The sequence below is a fragment of the Urocampus carinirostris genome, chromosome 16, assembly GCF_059441175.1.
Source record: "Urocampus carinirostris isolate Australia breed hairy pipefish chromosome 16, RoL_Ucar_1.0, whole genome shotgun sequence".
Taxonomy (NCBI): domain Eukaryota; kingdom Metazoa; phylum Chordata; class Actinopteri; order Syngnathiformes; family Syngnathidae; genus Urocampus; species Urocampus carinirostris.
The window spans coordinates 30602191-30621473 of NC_142364.1; the positions used below are offsets into that span (position 1 = coordinate 30602191).

Below are 19283 nucleotides of genomic sequence, written 5' to 3' on the forward strand. Positions count from 1 at the left end.
CAGAAGATAAAATAAGCACATTAGCGTCTCAACTGATGTGTTTTTAAGACTGATGGTCTAAAACGCACTCAAAGTCAAATGGACAGAGGTCCAAATCAAAAATTTGACATCAAGCTAAGGGTCGGACAGCTCAATTGTTGAAAATGATAGATGCTGCTAATGCTAGTTGCTAATTTTGTGGTTGTCTCTAACGCTATTGACCCCTAGGCAACAATTTTTTGATCATTTCAAATTGTTTACGTCATGTAACAATTTTTGTTCAGTTATTTTTTTTAAATACACAGCTATGTGAAATAAGCAACGCTGAATTAACTGCGGGCGGCACGGCGGCTGAGTGGTTAGCTCGTCTGCGGCACAGTTCTGAGGTCATAGGATCAAATCCATCTCCCAACCTTTCTGTACAGAGTTTGCATGTTCTCCCCGTGCTTGCCTTAGTTTCCTCCAGGCACTCCAGTTTCCTCCCACATTCCCAAACATGCATGTCAGGTTAACTGGCCTGTTCAAATTGTTCCTAGGTGTCAGTAATCGTATGAATGGTTCTTTTTCTCTGTGTGCCCTGCGACTGGCTGGCAACCGGTTCAGGGTGTCCCCTGCCTGCTGCCCAAGGACAGCTGGGATGGGCTCCAGCACCCTCACGACCCTACTGAGGATAAGCGGCACAGATAACGGATGGCTGGATGAATTAACTGCAACTGGGAAGAGAACTAAAACAGATGCTGAGAATTGACTGTGTTGTTAGTATGGTGAAAAAGTTTAACTTGTTTACACAAATTATCTTTGTTTTATTTCTACATAATAGGTCTTGCTGTGAGTAAACAGGAACCGCATTGTTTTATTAAGGTTTGTTATCACTTAATAAAGAGAACTACAGTAATAAAGAAGGGGAGCAATTTGCATGGATGCATTCATAAGATTTGATTGAAATACAATAAAGAGCAAAAATTGATTAACACTAAACAACACTTTCTTCAATAGGTATCCTACAGTGATTACACGCTTCCTGGTATATAATACAATCAGGTATAAAGATTATCCATAGGTCTATTTGATCAACGTCGTCAAACTGGATCTTGTTTTGTTTAACGGGCTTACAGGGCTTTCACTAAGCCACTGACGATTAGACTTTGAAATTTGTAAATGTGCTACTTTGTGTCTCTCATTTCTGACACATCCGGAGTGACTTTGCCTCTCATGGCGCTTGCAAAAAAAAATCATCATTTCCTACTGTGTACGATGGTTTGATCTGGCCATATATAGAAATACATGAATAGATAATAAAATACCTACAAAAGCATGCCATATAAATAAAATCTATCAAGTAATATCTGAATATATGACATAAGAGCAGTTTATTCGTATTTTAACACATTTTGTCATTTTTTATCTTGGTATTTATATTTTGTCATGTATTTTGTCACCTATTCTGCTGTTTTTTTTCATAATGTATTTTGTTTTTGATTGGTCGTGAAGTCACATTTTTTGTACAGCCCTTAATCACAAAATGTCTGTTTTGTGTATTTTGTCGTATATTTCTTTGTGCATTTCTTTGTGTATTTTCTTGTGAATTTTGTCGTGTACCATGTACTGTATTTACTCATGTATTTTGTCATGTATTTTGTCATGTAATTTGTCATATATTTTGTCGTGTATTTCGTCGTGTATTTTGTTGTGTAGTTTAGCATGTAGGTTATTGTATATTTTGTTGTTTAGTTTTCCGTGTAATTTGTCATGTATTTCGTTGTGTATTTTGTCAGGTATTTTGTAGCGTATATTGTTGTGACATTTGTCATGTAATTTGTTGTGTATTTTGTCCTGTAATTCTTTGTGTATTTTGTATTGTATTTCATCGTATTGTATTTCATCATTCGTGTAATTTGATTCGTGTTTTTTCATGTAATTTGTTGTGTATTTGTTGTGTAACTTGTCGTGTAATTTGTTGTGAATTTTGTCTTGTATTTTATTGCACATTTTGTTGCGTATTCCGTCATCTATTTTGTTGTGTATCTTGTTGAGTAATTGTCATGTGATTTTTCATGTAATTTGTTGGGTATTTTGTTTGGTTATTTAGTCTTGTATTTTATCGCCTATGTTGTTGTGTATTTCGTCATGTAATTTGTTGAGTATTTTGTCAGGCATTTGTTGTGTGTTTCATCATGTAAATTGTCATCTAATTGTTAATTGTCTAATTGTTATTTTGTCATGATTTTTTTCATGCATTTTATCGGGAAATGTTTTCATGCATTTTGTCGTGTATTTTGTCATGTATTTCATCCTGTATTTCGTCATGTAATTTGTCGTGTACCAGTTATTTATTTTGTCGTGTATGTTTGTTTTTTTTTACCATCCTTTTGGATGACTTTTCAGAGCCTCAAAGTTACAACCATCCAGGCACCATTAATACACACCGTTTGGAAAGGGCTGCCAAGCAGGGCGCCAACAGCGCCATCTGGAGCGTGCAGCAGCTCATTGAGCTCAAGGACACCGAGCAGGCTCGCTGGGGAAGGGCAATAATAAACTAAAGGGGCCCGCGGGCCATGAGCTTGACACATGTGCTGTAAATAAATACAATTTCTCTCTTGGCAAACAAAGAAATCCACGATTTGATCCACCAAACTGGTTCCTCATCTTCCCTGCAATCCTTTCTGTGACGTTTTCCAATTGAAACTGATAACATGATTATTGATCGCTGTAAATGATGTCATTATTTATCGTAATTGTTCCTGACTTGATGTAGATCGGATGATGAATCATTTCTTCCCTTCCCCCGAGAAACTCCCTCGGGGAGCCGGTGACCGTCCATGTGTATGACAGAGCGGAACATGTTATTTCCACATGGTTAAAACTGAATCCGGAACAATGAGATAAATTACAAAGGAGAGCAGTGAAAATGCCATTCTCCACCTCTCCGGTAATGTTAATCCTTTTCAGATGACGCTTAAGAGAACCGAAATTGGATATTTTCATGATAATGGGGTGCGCTCAAGCAAGTTTCAAGTGTCTGCAATCTGATTTACATACGCAATTATCGTATTTGCCGGTCTATAAGGCGCACCTAAAATCTCCAAATTGTCCAGAAATTTGAAAGTGCACCTAACGTAGTGCAAAATACACTGAATAACATTGGAAATGCATACAGGATTTATCGGTTTGTGTAACTACACGAGGTTTTATTGTGTTTGAGCATTGATTGATCAATTATTGATATTCTCTGGCCCTAAACGCAATACATTGTTTGCAACACGATTCAAACCCGGTTTATGGCAGAGAGAGCGCAATTATTCTATCACTGGATACCCGGTGGTTCAGATTACATTTGATCACAATCACAATTCAGGTGTCGCGTTTTCCACAAATATGTACACATATTCATACACAACCGTCTCAACATTTTAAGCCCTAACCCATTTCCATGCTTGTGATTTTCAAAGTGCATTCTTGTAAAACAGCCTCTCCACTTCTTCACCTGTGCGTCAACGTTGTGAAAGATAAAAAGAAATGTAGGGGAAATACAATAATCCCATCACAACAAAGACTTCCAAATTTTTCTTTTTCTCCCGAAAAGACACAACCATACCCCCAAGACCTTCCTCCTTTTTTAATCTTCCAAAGACTTTTCTTTTTTTTGTCCCCTATTGGATTATAGGACCACGTACGCCTTTGTTTCGTCTGGACTACGTTTTCTCCTTTTATTTTTCCTTCCACCCTTTTGCTTGTGCGTTTTTATTAACGACCACAGACAGAACAGACTCAACATTCGCGTTCCACCCCAGCCAAATGATCTCAGGCCTTTGAGGTGGGAGGAATGACTACGCCGCCTGATGGACAGTTCCCGGACGTACCCAGGTCTCATCACAGAGACAACAAATCTTCAGTGTATTACAACAAAGCCTGATAACACAAAGTATGTGATTGTAATTAAAACATTCATGACTATGTATGATTTATGATGAACTATGCTACTTGTTTAAAACATATGTCGTGGTTAGGATATGCATACTAACTAGCTACGCCGTTTTAACTGTTTCCCCCATTAGGTTTAAAAAGAATCTCGAGTGAGGTTTAGGTAATATTAACTTTATTAGTTGGTGCCTTAGTGAAGAACCAGTCAGCCATTGCCTAATTCCCTTCCCCCTTTCCAGGTGCAAGACAGTTTGGTGCACCTTAAATATGAAAAATATGTGACAAAAGACTGTTTTGGTAGGCTGTGCCTTATAATAGGGTGCGCTTCATAGTGCGGAAAATACGATAAATGGAAATCGAATAATGTCTAGGATAGAGGAATGTAGAAGACATTAAGAAATATGCAGTAAACATAAGCAAAATAAACATATTTTAAATACCCTTCTGAAGATTGAAGCAATGTTTACATATTATATGTAAGAATCCAAAACAAAAACTCGAAAGCTACTCAGAATGTAAAAGGTTAGCAAGACAAATGATTTTGTGCATCCTCCAAGAAAAAGTGTGCTACATCTCTATTAGGTACCGGTCCTAATTGTTTCCTTGGAGACGGCAAGTAGGCCCATGAGTTCAAGACCTGACATCCACGCTCTCTTCATTACCACACATTTTGACATTCTCAGCACACAAAAAGAGACCTCAACCCTCTCTTGTAGAGCTTTCTGTGAGATTGATTTATGAAAAGAGAGTGTCAATAATCTTTTGCTTTTTCACATCAAGTTTGACACGTATCTTGTTTCAACATCTGTATGTCATCTAAACTGTTCTTTCAGCATCTTTGTTGGTTTTTACCCACTTGCAGTAAATCTAATGTTGCTTATTATACGTACTGTAGACGTGCAGGATTTCACAGACTTTAATTATTTTACAGATGTTTTTACTCTGTAACAGAGATGTGTAGTGTCTTCCTGTATTCAATGACATTGTTGTCTGTTGTTGTTGTCTACTAGTTACCATGACCTGAAATAGAAAAGACAAGATTGGTCCAACAAAAACTAATTAAGAAAATCTGGACAAAATGTTTTGGAAAAAAAGTATGAAATACAGAGAAAAGGTAGTTGATAGGTATGAATGACACTGTAGCGTTTTTTTGGGCGTTCAGACGGTTAGTTTAACTCAGATTACAAAAATAGGACACCAAAGGTCCACAAAATAAAGATCAGTTTCATAATTTGGTTGGACCTTCACTGGTATTCATTAATTTATAGCTCATTTATTTGACAATGAACTACTCATTCGGTCAAAAACAAACACACCATGATTAAAAATCTATAATGAAAATGTTTTGTATTGAGGGCGGACCCAAGTAAAGGGAAGAAAGAACTGAGGCAGGGTGTTCAAAATAAGAATGGTATTTTAAAAACAAAACTAGGAAAATTTTAACAAACAAACAAAGGTCACAAAACAAACAGCATGTCCGGAAACAAAGACCAAACCGGAAATAGAAATCCAATGCAGATCCAATGACCCAACGCAGTTTGCTGTCCCGAGCAGTAGACAAAGTCTAATTATGGACAGGTGTGTGGAGATTGGGCTCAGGCGTGTCTTGCTCCATACTTGGTTGGCGCCCTCTGGAGGACGGTGGTGTGCCATATCCTGACATAACCTCCCCATCGGGAGCTGGATGCCAGATGGCCAAAAAACAAAAATTACAGGGGTTGCAGCAAGCAGACATTCTCCACTGGAACCGGAAGGCTGAACGTCTTTGTCTGTCCCAGCCAAGACACTAACCAGAAGCTGCTGAGGGACTTTTCTCCTTCACGCCGAAACAGGAATAAGAAACGGTTGAGGGACTTTGTCCTCGTCACCGAGACTGAGATGTGGAAGCTACCCCCTGGATTTTGAAAGTAGAAGGTGAAGGGAAGCAAGAACTGCACCATGGGTCCTCAAAATATGGATTGTGTTTGATAACATAACCAGGAACAAAGTCACAACAAACAAGGGGTCACAAACTAAATATAAGAAAAAAAAAGAATAAACAACTACTAATAATGCTACTACTAAAAATAATTCTTAACAGATAAATATGATGGGCGGCAAGGCGGCGCAGTGGTTAGCGCGTGTGCGGCACCGTTCTGAGGCCATGAGATCGAACCTCCTGTGTGGAGTTTGCACGTTCTCCCCGTGCTTGTGTGGGTTTCCTCCAGGCACTCCGGTTTCCAAAAACATGCGTGTCAGTTAATTGGTCGGTCCAAATTGACCTAGGTGTGAATGAGCGAGTGAGTTGTCTGTCTATGTGTGTCCTGCGGCTGCCAGGCAACCAGTTCAGGGTGTCCCCTGCCCACTGCCCTAAAATAGATGGGGTGGGCTCCAACACCCCCCGCGACCCTACTGAGGATAAGCGGTGCAGATAATGTATGGAGATAAATATGATTTGATTCATATATATTATTATTATAAATTTAATCATCATTTTTCCTCCTTTTGAGCATTTTTTTCTATTATTTTAAAAATGTTTCCCCAAATACTCCTCAATATGCTTATGCTTCACTCAAGATAATTTGGTGAGTTTGTGAAAATACATAGTTAGGTGGGAAGGTAGGTAGGTGGGTAGGTAGGTAGGTAGGTAGGTAGGTAGGTAGGTAGGTAGGTAGGTAGGTAGGTAGGTAGGTAGGTAGGTAGGTAGGTAGGTAGGTAGGTAGGTAGGTAGGTAGAAAGGTAGGTAGCCAGGCAGGCAGGCAGCCAGGTAGGTAGTTAGGCAGGTAGGTAGGTAAGTAGGTAGGTAGGTAGGTAGGTAGGTAGGTAGGTAGGTAGGTAGGTAGGTAGGTAGGTAGGTAGGTAGGTAGGTAAATCGGTCAGCAGATTGGTCGGTCGAATAATTGCATTACATTTGTCAACCAGTTTCTGCACCCAATGTGAGTCAATCATCCAGGCGTGAGACTTGGATTGGGTTTAATTTTAATGTCTATTGTAATCTGATATTTCATGAATCTCATCCTTGACAGAATCACTGTGGATATTGCAGCGAGAGCTCATTTCCCATTGGCTCAATTTGGAGCTCTCGCTTTGATCTTCTCGTAAATTTTCTCTCAATTTTCAGGAAAGCGAGCCTAGCATTTGAACTCTCACCTTTGGCTGTCAGTCAAGAAAATTAATCTTTTCTTTTATGTGGGCAGGAAAATTAAAGTACTTTTATACTGCTTTTGTGCCAAATGACTGGAGGTGAGAGGCCGACTTTACTGGGAGCCAATCACAGGGCGGTTTCAAATGAGGCAATTGGCTGGGATTTGTCAGACCCTCCAAGTTCATGCCAGTTTCTATGTATTCCCTGTTGTCTTGTGCTAAAACAATTTGGTATTAGTTAATCCTCTCAAATATGTGGAAGTAGCAGCAAAGAGGTACATTTAAGGAACAAAAAAACATGGTGTGTTCTGCTTTGCGTACTGTATAATGCTAGACATTCTTTGCAGCATTAAAAACAGCTTGTCTACAAGTAATCCTAAATGCAATAACTTGGTATTAGAGGGGCCAGACCCGCTGGCCCCATGACTTTGGAGTCATGCAAGGATTCATGGCATGCAGAGCAAAGTCTCATTGTTCAGGAGCACACTCAAATAGCAACAAATGTGAACGTACTCTTTCCTTCTTTGACATCATTGTGAGGGTTTAACACTTATATTAGTGTTTAGCCTCACCTAGCGGCGGCATCTAGAATTACAACCTTCCCTGTCCTCTTAAATTGCAGTTCTCTCTTTTGGCACGACAAAAATGTAGCCAAGCCATTAATAGACTATGAGTTTTAGAAATAATGATGAATTGCAAAAAAATTATGTGGGGAAGCCCATAGTCTTTTTGTTGGCAGATAGAAACAATGCCCCATTTGTCTTTGTTTCTGTGTTCTATCCCATGAGTGGGGTTCATAGTTATTTTTATTTTTATTTTTATTTTTATTTTTATTTTTATTTTTATTTTTATTTTTATTTTTATTTTTATTTTTATTTTTATTTTTATTTTTATTTTTATTTTTCAAAAATATTACCCTAACCCTAACCCTAACCCTAACCCTAACCCTAACCCTAACCCTAACCCTAACCCTAACCAAGAATTGGCCACTCTAGTCAAACCAGCATCCCCCACAGATGACACCATGATGAAAATACAAGTGAATGCTGTCAACTGGCTACACACTTGCATACAGATCCTCGAAGAACACTACCTGGAGAACCTAAAACATCTCACCAGGAAGCGGGAAGAGATCCGACTAACCAACTGGCTGAAAGCATTCCAGGTGGCGACTATATGGGCTAAAAAGAAGTTCGGCAGACGATTACATCCTTCCACAGTACAAATCGCACAAGAAACGGTCACCTCGAGTCTGGAAGCCAGAGGAGCCACAACTCCAATCTTGCAACCCGGGGACCCCTTAACATCTTTCTACACCACCAACAGATTTGCAGCCCTGACAGATTCGCCACCACCCCCACCTACAAAAATACCAAGAATCAACACCACGACAACTCAGAACCAGGACCGGGTAAGTACAGACAATATTAACGACACCATCTCTCTTTTAGACAAATCCCTCAGTCCCCTTCAGTGGCCTTCACTGAGGGAGACAAACAAACCCAAAGGGACGAGGACAACAGGGAGTCCCAGGGGGCTCCCTGAACCACGGAGAACACCAACAACTCGGAACCAGGACCAGGTAAGTGGAAAACAATTTTAACCACACTATCTCTCTTTTAGACAGATCCCACAGTCTCCCTCAGGGGCCTTCACTGAAGGAGACACCCAAACCCAAAGGGACGAGGACAACATGGAGTCCCACGGGGCCCCCTGAACCACAGGGAACACCACTGAGGCAGGAAAATGGAAGGGGAGAAGAAACCTCTGGACGACAAGGCGACAGAGGTCCCAAGCCACTACCACAAAGACCACAGCGGCCCAGACGAACCTCCAATCCTGTCTCCAGACACAACCCTGACCCGGACCCTAAGCCTAAACCTAACCCAAACCCAAACCCAAACCCTAACCCTAACCCTAATCCTAACCCAAACCCTAACCCTAACCCTAACCCAACCCTAACCCTAACCCTAACCCTAACCCTAACCCTAACCCTAACCCTAACCCTAACCCAACCCTAACCCTAACCCTACATTTCCCGATTCCTACAAATCCTCAACACACACCATAATACAATTAAAGTCAAACATTCCACAAATGACCATCAGATAGATTTTCTAGACACAACCACTTACAAAGGACCCTCATTCACCCAAACACAAACTTTAGACACTAAGGCCTTCTTCAAAGACACAGACACACATGCACTCTTACACAAAAACAGCCTACATCCAAAACACACCTATAGGGGCTTAATAAAATCACAGTTACTCAGATTCCACAGAATCTGCTCACAAAATACGGACTTTGTAAAGGCTACTCAAACCCTGTTCAAGGCACTGAGACCGAGAGGATACTCTAGATCTTTCCTCAGGCAAGTCCGTAAAACATTTTTAACCACAGGGCAACGGGACACACAAATAAGTACCTACTCAGAATTTAGCCAAAAATGCTAATAGAAAAATTAGACAAAATATAAACCAGACACTACAGAACACAGACATAATCCAAGATTACAAAATCATCTCAGCCTTTAAAAGAAACAAAAACCTAAAAGACTACTTAGTAAAAAGTAAATTACCAGAAATCAACATAACACAAACGCAGGGCCCCACATTCTACAAACAAGCCACCACAGTTAGGAACACCGTCACCAACACAAACTACCTAATTAAACAAACAATCACACCTACTACGGAAAACTGTATATATATGTCATAAAGTGTAAACACTGTGACATTAAATATATAGGAGAGACAGGAAATTCTATCAGATGTAGATTAGCACAACACATTTACAACATTAGGAATATTAGACAAAATAATACACATCTTGTCGCCCACTTCATTCAACATGGACTACAGGCTTTAGAAATATGGGGCCTGCAAACAAATAGCAATTGGAATCAAAGGGAAAGACGCAGGGCAGAAAGACACTGGATAGAAAGACTTAACACTCTTTTCCCAGATGGACTAAACGAACGCAGGTGAGAAACGCTCCAGCTTCCTGGATGGCGAGTGCAGAAACTTAGTTTCCCAAGGACCTCCCAAAAATTTTTTGGGGGGACCTTGAGAAAGTAAGATTGCTTCCTAACCTAACCCTAACCCTAACCCTAACCCTAACCCTAATTATAACCCTAACCCTAACCCTAATTATAACCCTAACCCAATTACAACCCCTAAACATCATTCTACTAGCTCAGAACTTCACACCTACACAAAATCAGATTAGTCTACTAGAAAAGGGCTTATCGTTCGTCCCCACGGTAAATATTCGTAAGAAACAAAAGGAAATTCTGAGAGGAGAAATCCAAGAATTCCACCGAAAGCTTAAATTAGCAGCCTTCTTCAACAGGTCAGAAGATTCAGAACAAAAACATTTCATACCAAAATCTAATTGGGAACCAAGGAACAACCAAATTCCTATCATAATAACAAGTGATTGAGGATAACCAAAGCCTAATTAACACACTAAACCCGCAGTCTCACAGAGACAAAGATAACCTTAGCAGAGGAGAATGTGAAGCCCTTTTTCAATTAGCTAACAACAAACAAATCGTTATCAAACCAGCGGACAAGGGTAGTGCAATAGTTATCCTAGACAGAACACAATACATATTTGAAGCACACAGACAATTAAATAACACGACACATTATGAGAAATTAATAAAACCAATATACCCAGAAACAGCCCAGAAATTAGAAGATATCATACAAACACTACTAGAAAATAAATATATTAACAAAAAACAAAGCCGCTACCTAATGGGAGAAGAAGAAGCCAGGCCCCGTAGATTTTACCTGCTACCTAAAATCCACAAAACACCATTATCGTGGACTATACCATATGAAGTGCCAGCAGGAAGACCAATTGTCTCAGATTGCAACAGTGAATCCTACAGGATCGCTGAATACATAGACCACTTTCTAACTCCACTATCCACAAAACATAATAGCTACATTAAAGACACATATTACTTCGTAAACAAAATAAAACAGATTAAAATAACGCAGGACACTATCCTGTTCACCATTGACATAGATAGCCTCTACACAAACATAAACACAGTCGCGGGGTTAACAGCAGTAAAGCGCTGGATGGAAAAATACCCGGACGACAAACGCCCAGACACAGAACTAATACAACTCCTAGAAATTAACCTCACTAGGAACGACTTTGAATTCAACAAGGAATTCTACTTACAGATCAGTGGTACAGCCATGGGCAAAAAATTTGCACCTGCCTATGCTAACATCTACATGGCACATTGGGAGGAGACAGCTTTTGAAAAATGCGACAAACTACCCACCAATTACTTTAGATACTTGGATGACATTTGGGGAACATGGACACATAATATAGAGGAATTCAACCAATTCCTACAAATCCTCAACACACACCATAGTACAATTAAAGTCAAACATTCCACAAATGACCATCAGATAGATTTTCTAGACACAACCACTTACAAAGGACCCTCATTCACCCAAACACAAACTTTAGACACTAAGGCCTTCTTCAAAGACACAGACACACATGCACTCTTACACAAAAACAGCCTACATCCAAAACACACCTATAGGGGCTTAATAAAATCACAGTTGCTCAGATTCCACAGAATCTGCTCACAAAATACGGACTTTGTAAAGGCTACTCAAACCCTGTTCAAGGCACTGAGACCGAGAGGATACTCTAGATCTTTCCTCAGGCAAGTCCGTAAAACATTTTTAACCACAGGGCAACGGGACACACAGAAAATTATCCCCCTAATAAGTACCTACTCAGAATTTAGCCAATCTGCTAATAGAAAAATTAGACAAAATATAAACCAGACACCACAGAACACAGACATAATCCAAGATTACAAAATCATCTCAGCCTTTAAAAGAAACAAAAACCTAAAAGACTACTTAGTAAATAAATTACCGGAAATCAACATAACACAAACGCAGGGCCCCACATTCTACAAACAAGCCACCACAGTTAGGAACACCGTCACCAACACAAACTACCTAATTAAACAAACAATCACACCTACTACGGAAAACTGTATATATGTCATAAAGTGTAAACACTGTGACATTAAATATATAGGAGAGACAGGAAATTCAATCAGATGTAGATTAGCACAACACATTTACAACATTAGAAACATTAGACAAAATAATACACATCTTGTCGCCCACTTCATTCAACATGGACTACAGGCTTTAGAAATATGGGGCCTGCAAACAAACAGCAATTGGACACAAAGGGAAAGACTTAACACTCTTTTCCCAGATGGACTAAACGAACGCAGGTGAGAAACGCTCAAGTTTCCTGGATGGCCAGTGCAGAAACTTGGTTTCCCAAGGACCTCCCAAAAATTTTTTGGGGGGACCTTGAGAAAGTAAGATTGCTTCCTAACCTAACCCTAGCCCTAGCCCTAGCCCTAGCCCTAACCCTAACCCCAGCCCTAACCCTAGCCCTAGCCCTGGCCCTGACCCTAACCCTGGCCCTAACCCTGGCCCTAGTCCTAGCCCTGACCCTAACCCTAGCCCTAGCCCTAAGCCTAGCCCTAACCCTAACCCTGGCCCTAGTCCTAGCCCTGACCCTAGCCCTAACCCTAGCCCTAACCCTAGCCCTAACCCTAGCCCTGGCCCTGGCCCTGGCCCTGGCCCTGGCCCTAACTCTAACCCTAACCTTAACCCTAAGCCCTTTCACCCAAACAGACATTCCAGAACAGCCCGGAAAATTCAAAAATGGACACTCACAGCCGTCAAACCAAACATAATCTTGGGGGATTCCAACCTCTCTAGAATAGAATCATACTCCAGAGAGGACCTCCAGATCGACAGCTACCAACAACAACAGCAGCAGGACAAGGAACGCAACCTCCACGTGGTGTCCTGTGGACAGCCTCATGGCCGACGAATGCGTCTCCTACCCGCTACACGAACGCTTCGGTACAAGTTACCCAAAGCTGACCTCATCCGCTTTCGGAGCGGCCAATTCGCGGAACTCGTAACACAACCGAAGCGTTCCATGTCGTTCCTAAAGATCATCTTTAGACGACTTGAAGCGATCTAACAACAACAACAACAACAACAACAGCAACATTTCACCACATAGCACACCTTCTGGAAAAACAGAATTCCAAGGTACAGAGGGTCATTCTGTCAGTCGGAATAAACAACAAGGAGCAACGTCCTAAAATGTATAATATACGTACTTTGTACGGCAAAAACTTACAGGTTGACAGGTATAGAAAAGACGAATTGGTGAACGCGGCTGCAACCAACTTGTGTGCCTGCGAACGACGCGGCTCTATGAACCAGCTCTTGGAAGTGAACAAATGTAATTTATTAAACTCAGTTTAATTGTTGACTGCTGATTGTTGTTTTATAATATTGTTTAGTGTTTTCTTTTGTTGCACTTTAAGTGTAGGATAAATCTGCTTCTGGTGAGGTGCATAGATATTACAAGGTTCTATAACACAACTACCCATTTGTTGTTCTCTATTCAACTGACTCAAATACTGGTCAGGAAATTTCAAATTCTTTGACATAGAGCTTCTTTTACTAAAGTGAATAGTTACTTTACTTGGTAACTAGCAACATTTTTAGTGTAATTGAGTTACTAACTCAGTTACATTTTTGAAGAAGTAGTGTGGAACTATAACTAATTACTTTTCGAAAATAACGTGCCAAACCCTGTTCACAACACTTGCTTGCAAGCTGGAGATGTGTGACCGCACCTGCGCTCGGAAACCCCGACAAAATAGATCAATGGATAAAACAATGACAATAATGAAATTTCCAAGTCCAATCTGTTGTCAACAACTTTTTGTTGGAGTTTTTGTCTTGAGGAATCCTCCCACATTCCAAAAAACATGTCTGTTAGGATCATTAAAGAGTAATTGCATGTGGGAAGGTGTGAATAATCGTCTCTACGTGTCAGTAGTGTTGATTCAGGGAGGTGTAACACGGGATTGCGAGGATTATTAAACACCAGATGCTTGCTAAGGAAAAATGGATGGAACTAAAACATATATTCTAGAGAGAGAGTCAAGTCTTTGGCCCTGACAACTACAAAGTACGACAGGTAGGTGGAGAAAGACAAAGGGTGAGCGGGGGAGGAAGAAACGAGGAAGTCATTGCTTTATATTGTTTCAGCCTGCCACAGTGTTTGTATCAGTTGATCTCCTCAAACATTCTTCGTCAAAATATGACTCTTGAGGTAAGACGGCATTCATGAGAATTGTTATTTATTTAACTTTTGAGGAGACGCTTAAGTTGTTCTTTTAAATACTGTTAAAGTGTATCATTACAATTGGCTGTCAGCCCTACGGGAGCTAATCTGCAGCAAGAGGAAATAAACTCAATAACATTGTGAGGAGCACTTTATCTCCGTTCTAAATCTTGTCAAACAGCTAGGACTGCACTAGTACAATAATTACCATACTTATATTTTTACTCAACATGTACACTACTGTTCAAAAGTTTGGGGTCACCCTCACAATGCTGTTTTTTTCATCAAATTGTCACACTTTTATTTATCAAATAAATTGTCCAAGGTCTGTTCTTTGCCCATATGAAACGTTTCCTTTTCATGGCCAGTCTCAGGTATTGCTTTTTTCTTTGCCACTCTGCCTTGAAGGCCAGCATCTTGGAATCACCTCTTCACTGTTGATGTTGACACTGTTATTGTGAGTAATATTTAATGAAACCTTCCAGTTGAGGACCTGTGAGGTGTCTATTTCTCAACCGAGAGACTGTACTGTACTTGTCCTCTTGCTTGGTTGTGGAGAGATTACCAATTTTCTTTCTACTCTGGTAAAAAAAAAATTGTGCTGTTCTCAGAAGGATGTAGTATACACCGTTGTGGGAGATCTTTAGTTTCTTGGCAATTTCTCGCATCCAATAACCTTAATCTCTTAGAATAGGAATAGACTGTTGAACTTCACTTGAAAGTGGTCTTTTTGTTGCCATTCTGAAAGTTTAGGCACACCCTAAAATGTGATGCTCCAGACACTTGACTAGCTCGATGGAAGGTCAGATGTTTAGCCTCTCCAACCAGCTAAACAGTTTAGGCTGTGCTAACATAATCGTGCAATCGTTTGTAATCATCCATTAGCCTTCTAACTCATTTAGTATACACCAGGGATGTCCAAACTTTTCATAAAGCAGGCCACATTTGGTGAGCTGGAAATGAGGGAGGGCCAACTATTCAGCCTGGCATTTTTTAGCAGCCTTTAAAAAATTCACTCTCAGTGATAGGTGTGCGGTGCCTGGCATTCAGCGTCGCAACCTCGTAGCTCGCCTTTGTAGCATTTTCATTTTGATTGCAGGGTCTCCTAAAAAGCGCTTCTCTTCCATTAAAACAACTTCCAGTTGCTTCACCCTTTCACAGCGCTTGTTTCCAGTTAGCTTTTTGTAATCATCATGTTTCATCTGGCAGTGCCTATTCTGATCTTTGAAAACAGGCACAGTCTCTTGGAAAAATAGGCAGACGCAGTTGTTTCGAATTTCGGTGGGAAAAATACTCCACCTGTCCTGGAAGCGGTCGGCCTCACAATTAAATTTCATTTTTTTATTTATAGTCCCCTTGTTGGAAACGGGATGGGCTAAAATCCTCACAGAAAGCCAAGGGCAAGGTGGACAAAGGGTTACTGCCAACATCTGGTGAAATGGTGAATGTTATTCGGGTACAAATTTATTTAATACTGCATTCAACATCACTGGCGGACCACATATAATATATACTGAGACAGAGGGCGCAGGCCTGTACAAATTTGCTCATGGGTCGTAACTGGGCCTCGGGCCGAACTTTGGACATGCCAGGCATACACAATGTACCATTGGAACACTACGGTGCAGGTTGCCGGAAATGGGCCTCTATACATCTATATAAAATATTGTATTAAATATCAGACATTAGCAGTTAAACTAGCCATTTGCCACGTTAACAATATATGGGGTGTATTTCTGGTTAGTTTCCTGTTTTTTTTTGTGTTTTTTTTTTTGTTTTTTGTTTTTTTCAAAAAACAATGCTTTTACTTTAGATTTTAAGGACATCATTGGGTGACCCCAAACTATTGAACACTAGTGTACATCGCAAACTTTTTAATTGTGTGTATCATTTGAGCTTTCACATGTGAACTTCAGCTAAAATGACTCACAGATGGTTGACAGGAGATCTGTTTACTTATTTAAATTATGTTCCGGGATTGTGGTTTCAACTCAAATTTACCTTTAGTCGAAAGTCAGATAGGGAGGGATCAATTTCCTGCCAAACCTGAATAAAAAGATTAAAAGTATTTTGTTCTGTTTTACACTGTATGTTCATTTAGCGCAGCGGTCTAAACTCAATTTACTTGGGGGCCAAGGGGGCTAGTGTCCCTTCGGGGTTCCGGCCAAATCGGGTTTTTCACAAAATAGTTCTAGTAAAATCCTTTGAATTTCAATTTTTTTATATTCCCAAACCAAAAATTAAAAACCAAGAGTATAAAAACAAATCAATCAATCAGTAATACATTCATACATACTGTCCCTTTAAGGCTGCACTTAAAGGGACAGTGTTTATCATTCAGTGCCTCCTGGTTGTAAGAAAATTGTCATTCATTAAAAATAATGGTTATTGATTGAAATAACTTAAATGAACTTGAACTATCATATAAATGTCAATTTAGGTTGATTCATTTGTATTTATCTTAAATAACATGGGCCTCACAGGGAAATGACATCATTCTCTGCCATCTTGCTGCTACAGGTACCCGAAAAACCCTGACAAAGGTTGGGCAAAAAATTAGAAGAAAAATGGTGCTTTATGGTCACTCTGAGTGTCAGTAGTTTGCATTCTTACTTTTGATTTCTAGCACTTGCTTTTGTTTCAGAATTCAGTCAAATTTAGTGGTCAAATGATACACGCTGTACCTTTAATTTTCATATAAAGGCAGGGGCCTCAAACTATCCTCCTTAGGGCCGCAATTGGCCCCGCAAGTTTTATAACCTTGATTTAACGGAACACTATCTTTAGTGGTACGGCACAAAAACAGTCCTTCAGGAATGTTAAAAATAACACGAAACTGAACTGTTTTGTCGAAAAAAATAATAATGGTTAAAAAATGCAAAACTACAAAACAATACTTTCTATGAAATGACAATGTGGTGAACGGTCAGGATTAGAAATGATTTGCTTTAAATTGACCATAACAAACGCAAAATAAATCAGATTAACACATTCAACGGGTTTCTGCAAGTACCAGCCTATTATTACATCATGTGTGCAATCAACCACACTAAGAACTTTATTTTTGTAACATAAGCACACATTCCTTTCACTAATCAGATTGCATCCGGGCCCGCACCATATCCCCTGTAACAGGGTTTTCAGACATATGGCCCGCGGGCCAGATCAAGCCCACCAAGGGATTGAATCCGGCATGCAAGAAATGTAGTTTTCATACTTTTCAGGATATTTTGTTTTTTTTTTACATACCGGTATATGTTTGTTATTGCATTTTATAATTTTCACTACCTTTTCATATGTTTTAAGTACTTTATTATATATCTGTATAATTTTAGAACTATTCCATCCTTCTCAGCACATATTTCACTCTTTAACATTTAATTTTTTAGTCCTTTTTACTTTTTGATGTAGTCTTTCATACTTTGCAGGACTGTTTGTATATTTAGTACTTTTTAGTGATGTTTTAATATGACTTGCAATATTTTCATTTTTCAGTACATTTCAATTCATTTGAATACTTTTCAGGTAATTTTTCTCCTTTTTAAATGTTAGTTTTTATTCGTACTTTCGAGTACTTTTACAATTTTTTAATGACCTTTAAGGTACTTTTACCTACTCTACAGCATTTTTACTACATTTCAGTTTTTTTAATTATCTTTCTGTACCTTTTCATATTTTTTAATACGTTCAAGTAGTTTTTCATACTTTACAGCACATTTTGGACATTTTGGTACTCTTCAGTGCTTTTTTTCATGATATTTAGAACTTTTTCATACTTTTCAGTACTTTTTGATAAATTTAAATGCTATCTTTACATTTTAGTTGTTATATGTACTTTTCAGTACTTTTACATGCTTTTTCATGCTTAACAGCATTTTAAATACTTCTTCAGTAGTTTTTCATACTTTTCAGTACTTTTCGGTACTTTTTCATACTCGAGGAATGCTGAGGCATTTTTTGAAATGTTTTGTGAAAGGAATGTTGATTAAATTTCATGTTCCTAATATTTGTGTGCTTCTTTACACCCAAGCATATGAGAAACATGATATTTGGGTTTCTTATAGCCGAGTATGGTATCATTTTAGTGGTCCGGACCACTTGATACCTACTGGCGGTGGCTGCGGCCCACAATATAAAATGAGTTTAACACCAGTGCCCTACACCTTTTGTTACTGTTGTAAACATAACCAGTGTTTCAATTATCATATATTTGTCAAAAGGAAACGAAAACAAATCTTCACAGGGCGTTCTGACTATTCCCTGTAGTCTGTTGCTAATCTGTGCAAATATTGCGAAAACTTTAGGTGGCCCACCCAAGTAAAAAGATTTCACGAATGATCTTCAGTACACAGTTTTGTTTACCTCATTCTGAAAATTCCATTACAGACGCTGCCCAATTTACAAACGTGACAATCGGACGATCGTTCGTAAATCGAATTTGTTCGTAAGTTGTTTCAGTGCTATATTTTGTATGTTTACGGTTTACATAAGTATGTTTAAGGCTTGTATAAGTAAGCTGTATTGTTTTGAAATCAACATAAACATTTCATAAGATAATATGCTCTATAAAGATACAAAAAGTGTAACTTATTTTTGGAAGATGAGCTTCAAGAGATCCTCCTCCGTGTTAGAGTGTGGCCGAAAAAAAACGAACCAACCATTTTCTCAACTGCATCAAGCTTTCTTATTCCACTTTCATTTCAAAAGAAACAGTTTGCCTTTTCTTTACAATTTACACTTACCATATTGAGTGGATGCTCGAGATATTGAACAATAAGAATGATGACGTTTTTAGGGCGCTGGAGATAGAATATTTACACACGAACTAGGAAGAGGAAGCGGATTTCTCCTTCGGGGTGGATGCTGGGTGACCTCACACAGCGCCACCACATGTAAGAAAAGAAGCGGAACAACAAGCAAGTACTTGAGCGTGTAAAAAATTATGATTCCTTATTTTCAGTGCGGGCGGCACGGCGGCTGAGTGGGTAGCGCGTCCGCGGCACAGTTCTGAGTTCATGGGATCAAATCCA

General features: G+C 39.4%; 1 protein-coding gene across 1 annotated transcript in view; it reads left to right on the top strand.

Annotated features, from left to right (window-relative positions):
- Nucleotides 1-14177: 14177 nt before the first annotated feature.
- The window catches only part of pip5k1ba (phosphatidylinositol-4-phosphate 5-kinase, type I, beta a), a 29330-nt gene continuing 24224 nt past the window's right edge, over nt 14178-19283 (top strand). Inside the window, exon 1 of the mRNA XM_088355900.1 lies at nt 14178-14241. The gene's annotated coding sequence lies outside the window, so the exon portion shown is untranslated. The remainder of the gene's footprint in view (nt 14242-19283) is intronic.